The sequence below is a fragment of the Trachypithecus francoisi genome, unplaced genomic scaffold (assembly GCF_009764315.1).
Source record: "Trachypithecus francoisi isolate TF-2019V2 unplaced genomic scaffold, Tfra_2.0 Lachesis_group16, whole genome shotgun sequence".
Lineage (NCBI taxonomy): Eukaryota > Metazoa > Chordata > Mammalia > Primates > Cercopithecidae > Trachypithecus > Trachypithecus francoisi.
The window spans coordinates 87,298,433-87,305,082 of record NW_022681461.1 but is presented as its reverse complement, the minus strand read 5'-3'; positions in this window follow the sequence as shown (position 1 = coordinate 87,305,082).

Genomic DNA, 6,650 nt, shown 5'->3' with positions numbered 1-6,650 from the left:
GATGCCGGTCAGTTAGTAATTATGTATTGAGGACGTAAAAGTACAAAAAAGGACGTGTAACTGTCCTCCAAGATCTTATATTCCAGTGGGAGGAGACAGATAGTAAACATGCAAGCAAATAAATAGATAAGATGAATTCAGGTACTGAAAACTGCCAGAAGAAGATAAAGGTAACAGGGCTGAATATGATTAGGAGACAGACGTGCTGCCTTTGCTCTCGTGTAGAGTCCCTTCTGAAGAGATGACACTTGAGTTGAGATGTTTGTCATTGGTTTATTAAGATGTCTTGATTGAGGTATAAATATGAAATCATTTGATTTCTTGCCATTGCTATCCCAACTATGCTATCCCTATAGTATAGGCCCTCAGAGCATAGACCTTTATAGACTGTGGTGAAGTATATGAGTTAAGGTCCATTCAAAAGACAAACAGCACTATCAGTATTTGAAACAGGGCTGGGCACAGTAGCTCACACCTATAATCCGAGCATTTTGGGGGACTGAAGAGGGGGATCACTTGAAGCCAGGAGTTCAGGATCAGTCTGGACAACATTGTGAGACCCGCATCTCTACAAAAAATTTTAAAAATTAAAAAAAAATTAACTGGGTGTGGAGGCACGTGAGCTGCTCAGGAGGCTCAGGCAGGAGGATTGCTTGAGCACAGGAACTCAAGGCTGCAATAAGCTATGATGGCACCACTGCACTCCAGCCTGGGTGACAGAATGAGACCCTGTGTATAAGGAAAAAAAAAAGTATCTGAAACAGAGAGAATTTGATGCAGACAACTAGTTACATGAGTGATGGAAAAGGTGAGAAACTGAACAGAGGACAGTAAGACTACCCAGATATTATCAGAAGAGGGGCAAATGGAGGAGGATGTGTGACCAGAGCCCAGAAACTATGAAAAAAGAGTGAAAGCTAGACCGTGCCAGGCCTAGAGTCATACAAGAGGAAGAGCCCACAGTCAGAAACTCCACTGGAGACAGAGAGGGTGGACAACGAATACCTTGATTGTTTTCCTTCCTCCTGTTTGCCAGTCCCTCACCTGTGCTGCCTTTGACCACATAACCGAAAGTAACTGACCCAGGGAAGCACAGCCTGCAGTGATCAGGTCCCAGCCCCAGTACATAGCAGGGGTGGGAAAGGGGGAGGGCAAACAGGTCCAGGGCAGGCACAGGAGGATTCCATAACTTTCTGATTATTAAAAGTCCAGTCTTCTTTAAGGCTTCAGTCTCAAACTCCATTGAAATCTTTGTTCCCTTCTCTTGCCCTCACACGGAGCACTCTTGAGCTGGGATATTGACTTCTAGAAATGAAAGTGGAAAAGGGGTATGATCTGGGTCTGAGATATCTGCTCCCCTTCCTTCTTCAAGGCCCAGCCCTTCCTGTGTATTTCAGGTGGGCCGAAGGAGAAGAAACTGGAAAAAAGTCTTACTCATCTGGCCACAGCTGCAGTTCTTTCTGGGTTGGCGGGTACTGCTTCTCTGGCTAATGCTGGCCACAGATACCCTCACTGTGGCAGGCATTCAAATGCTGGTCAGTCCTCTGGAGGACTCATGGGACCAAGTCCAACCACCTTTTGCAACTTTCCCTGAGCTAGAGCAACTGTAGGACTATGTATAGGCAGCTCCCCTTCTGCCCCTATTTTCACCTTGAAATAATTCCTGTTATCTCCTACTTAACCAGATAAGTCCAAGGGCAGATTAGAAAATAATATCCAACTTGAAGGGAAGAGTATACACATTGCCCCCTCTTTTAGGGATCTCCTACTTTATGTCTGGTTCTCTGGAGTCTCCCCAGTAGTTAGCTTAGTGGGGAGGAGTCACTTCTCATCACAAACACTGCACTTCCACAAGACTGATGCTTCTGACACTAACTCCCCTCCTTCCGCCTTCACAGTCATCTCATGAAGATTGAGAAGGAGGGATGGGGGAAGCCTGGTAGGGATAGATCTGGTAGGCATAGCCACCTCTCATGATAAGCCCTGGGAGAGGAATCTGGTGCCATGATGGGCAGCTGTCTTGAGAAGGTGGTATGCTTAGAGCCTCTTTGTTGTCACATCTGGGCTTTAGCTGGAATTCCCAAACAGGAAAAGCCTCATCAAACACCCTGTTGCATTTGAACAATGGAAAGAAGGTGAGCTTGCAAAGATCTAGGGGAAGAGTGTCCCAAGAAGGAGGAACAGCAAATGTAAAAGCCTTAAATACAAAGTAGCTTGCTGTGGGTGAGGGTCAGAAGGGTGCTGGTAGAAGCTGGAGCAAGAGTATGCGTGGGAGGAGACAGAAAAATAAGGGAGGATGGGTAGGTGGCTGCGGATACTTAGGCTTTTGTAGACCAAGGTAAGGGGCTTAGATTTTATGTCTGGTTGCTCTGAGAAGCTAATGGACGTAGCTTATGTAATTGGACAGATTTTACTTTTTCAAGGCAGCAATTCTGTAAGTGGATGGATCATTACGACATTTTCCACTGTCAGAAAAAATAAAACCGACATTGACTACTTACACAAAGAGAGTCTGACGAAGGCATAATTCACCTCTTCTGGCTAACGTTCATTTTATTGTTGAGATGGATACAACGATCTAGAGCTTTGCTCTCCACAGCTCTATTAGGTTAATAGTGTATGAACTGGTCGTTGTTTTGGAGAGACCACTGTGACTGTTCTGTGTGTGGAATAGACTGTGGGGACAAAGCTACAGGCAAGTAGATCAGTTAATAAACTGATGCAGTGATTCAGCTGAGAGGTGATAATGTCCCGGGCGCTGGTTGAAGCAGTGGAGGTGGTGAGAAGTGGGTAGATTTGGGATGAATTTAGGAGGAGAAGCCTTGCTGAAAAGTCTCAGTTATGAAAGAATGATTTCTGGTATTTGGACCTGGCTGGCTGACTGCCTGGAGAATGATGCTCCCTCCTGGGATGAGAATGACTCTGTAAAGGCAAGATTCATTTATAGTTGTTGTGCTTTTTTTCTTCATGATTATAGCCCCAGGGTCTATAAGAGTGTCTGCTACCTTGTAGGTACCCCACAAATATGTGTTGAATAAATGCAAAAGCAATTGTTTATCAGGTAATCATTGAGAAGCCTGTACTCATGCTCTTGCCACCTAGGACAAAATGATGCATGTAACCACTCTACACACATGGTCCCAACTTAGGATGGTTCAAGTTATGATTTTTGAATTTATGATGCTGTAGACCTGATACACATTGAGTAGAAATGTAGAAAATGTATTTCAAAGTTTGAATTTTGACCTTTCCTCAGGCTAGTGATATGTGGTATGATACTCTCTTGTGATGCTGGGCAGCTGTAGTAGCCGGAGCTCCCAGTCAGCCACACAATATCACAGTGGCAAACCACCATGAAATATTTAATACTTTATTCTAAAATAAGCTTTGTATTAGATGATTTTGCTCAACTGTAGGCTAATGGAAGCATTCTGAGCACATTTAAGGTAGGCTAGGCTAAGCCATGTTAGGTTCTGTTAGGTTAGGTATTAAATGCACTTTTGACATGATATATTCATATTGCAATGGGTTTATTAGGACATTACCCCAGTGTATGTTGAGGAACACCTATATATGTTTGCAAGATTTCCACTTAAAAAGGAGAAATGGGCTGGGCACAGTGGCTTATGCTTGTAATTCTGGCACTTTGGGAGGCTGAGGTGGGTGGATCGCCTGAAGTCAGGAGTTCAAGACCAGCCTGACCAACATGGTGAAACCCCGTCTTTACTAAATACAAAAAATTAGCTGGGCATGGTGGTGCACGCCTGTAATCCCAGTTACTTGGGAGGCTGAGGCAGGAAAATCGCTTGAACCTGGGAGGCAAAGGTTGCAGTGAGCCGAGATTGTGCCATTGCACTCCAGCTTGGGCAACAAGAGCAAAACTCTTTCTCAAAAAAATAAAATAAAATAAAATAAGGAGGAACGGGGAGGCAATTCCAGTTGCCATCAGCTAAGAACCTATGTCCCATCCTTCTGGATAGGGACAGTACAGACTTACTTTGCTGACAGAGGAGCAAGTTCTTTCTGCCCTCCTATGGGTCCTACCCCTTAGAGAATTTGGGTGAATTCCACTGAGCAGCAGTAAAATAGCCACTATCCTAGAAGGATTTCTGCTCCTCAGCACAGGCCTAGAGAAGTGTTCATTCCTCAGGGACTCAGCTTCCTGGCCTCAGCTGCCTTGATGCTCTGAGTGATGAAGGAGAGCTGTGTGATGAACACAGGCCTGAGCAGTGTTGCTGTCAATGTTGCTTCAAGATAAGGTGCTCCCTCTTTACTCCAGATCCCTCAGGGATCCCTCTTCCTAGTTACAGAATTTGCTTTTGCAATTCTTTAAGGAAAAAGACCATCAAACTCTGCAGTGTTGGAATCTTGCTGCAAGTAGGAGGTCCTTTCTTTTATCTGCCTGCTGTTCCTCTTCTGCTTCCAAACAGCCCAGCTTAGATGGAAACATCCTTTGTGGCAGTGCCTCATTAAAGGGCATAAGAAATAGTCAACCCATTTTGACATCTTTTGACCTTAGATCTCTTGAAGCAGCTCCTCACTACCTTGCCTCAGCCAGTTCCACATTTCAGGGACCATTATCTACAAGTCCTCATTTGCAGACATCAGTGTCTGCATTATTCAGGCTTCTTTAGTTATGGAACAAAAATCCAAGTAAAATTAGCTTAACTAATAAAGCACAGTTAATGACTCTTGTTAAAAAAAAACCCAGATGGGTCTGGAATCTGGATCACTGCATCCAGATAAACAAATAATACTGTCAAGTCTTTCTCCTCCCTTCTCCTGTCCCTTTCCTTCCATAACTGCTCTCAACTTTTCTTTGTGCTTGGGGTTCATTTTATCTGACTGCGGATGGCTTCATCTTGGCAAGGGCAGGGCTTTATCTCCTGGTTCATGTTATGTAGCTCAGCTCTGCCAAAGCAAGAAGAGGGCTTCTCTCTTCTCCCCATGCTTTACTGGACATAAGTTCCAGCCGATTATCCCAGCTTTGATCAGTTTCCTCATTCAATCTCAGTGGCTGGGGGATGGTCACGCCTAGGTCAGGTCATAGTCTTTGTGGCCAGGTGCTAAGAATCTGTGATTGGCACTCCCACCAGAATCAACCCCGTGGTTGGACTAGGGGAGGAAGAAGGGGAGGATGGTTGCCCTCAGTAAGAAAGGAGAGAGAAGCTGCTCAGGCAAAGACAACAGATCCCTCTTACAGTGAGTCAGATTTAATGCCAGGACCCAAAAAAAGAGCGAGCATTCAAAGGCTTGTTTTGGTTTTCTTTCCTAACTTAAACAAGAAACAAAGTTGGTGGGCAGGAATCGTAATGAGGAAGTGAGCATTTCTTCCTTTGTGGAGAAGTGTACTGAGGCAGGAGGTTGTAAGAGCAGGCCCTACCTTTGTTCACTGGGCTGTTGGAGGCTCTGGGAGAGGGAAGCCATTGCAGGTGATGACTCAGTGTGGGATCATGCCTCCCTCAATTCTGCTCTGTCCAATTCTCCAAAGCCAAATAAATAGGAAGTGTGGCAGACGGATTCTTTTTAGTAGCAGGACACTTGGGTTTATTTTCATGGGCGTGAGTCCACGGGAAAGCAATTATTTTCTCTTGTTTCTTTGCTGCATCAGAGAAATGGAGCAATTTTAAAGAGGGATTTCAAAGAAACAATATTGTAATTTACAAAAAAATGGGATCATGTAGTGACCGCCAAGTCAGCTGTGCTGAAATATCATGACTTGTTCTGAACAGTGTCCGTTAGAATCTTACCATGCCAGAATCAGAAGGGATCAGAAGAGATCATGGCCAACCCTCTCATGCTACAGAGAAGGAAACTGAGACCCAAAGAGGAAAATGGAGTCACTTAAGGGACCTAGTGAGTTAGAGGAAGGGCAGAACCTAATACTGAGGTCTTTTAAATCACTGCACAAGGATCTTTCCATTAACTCATTCAAGGATGCTTAATAAAGTAAATAATGGAGTGTCTGCTACAGATTTGCTTCTAAATGTCCTTGAAAGCAGTTGTTTGGAAAATTCAACCTGTTGCTGCTAGTGAAATTGCTAAATGAATTTGATTCTTGCATGCCAAAAATATCTCTACAAAGATATGAGTTTGTCTTGGTTTAAACACTGTGGGCAACTGGATTCAGACATCAAGGTCATGGCTTTGCTCATAGTACCTTTGCCTTCCAGTGGCCTTTGAATTCGTCTTACCGAGGAGACTACTTGACCATGTTTTTGTCATCTCTGGTACCTTCCCGGTTTCCCATCTTGATGGTCAGGCTATGCTGCTCAAGTCCGATCCCCGTGGACCTTCGTCATCACAACAAGGCTGTGTGGGGCCATTTTCTCCTCCACACCCACCTTTCTCTGTGCCCTACAACCTGGCCTGTCTGGAATATAGCCCTGCAGCTTGCAGTTGGGTTCAGCCAACTGACCAGAGGTGGAAAAGAAGAGGGCGAGGGTGAGGTTGAGGTACTTACTGCCCGGTTCCTTCTTTGTGGGATTTCCAAGGGCTGGCTGCATCCCTCCATTAAAAACTTCAGCTCCCACCAAGTGGCTCCTCCCATCACAGGACTCTCTCTCCAGGTACCAGTAGCCTCTCCTTCTACTTGCCTGTTCAGGCCTGGGCAGGTAACAGCACCTGCTGTTATTCACGCTTTGATGAGC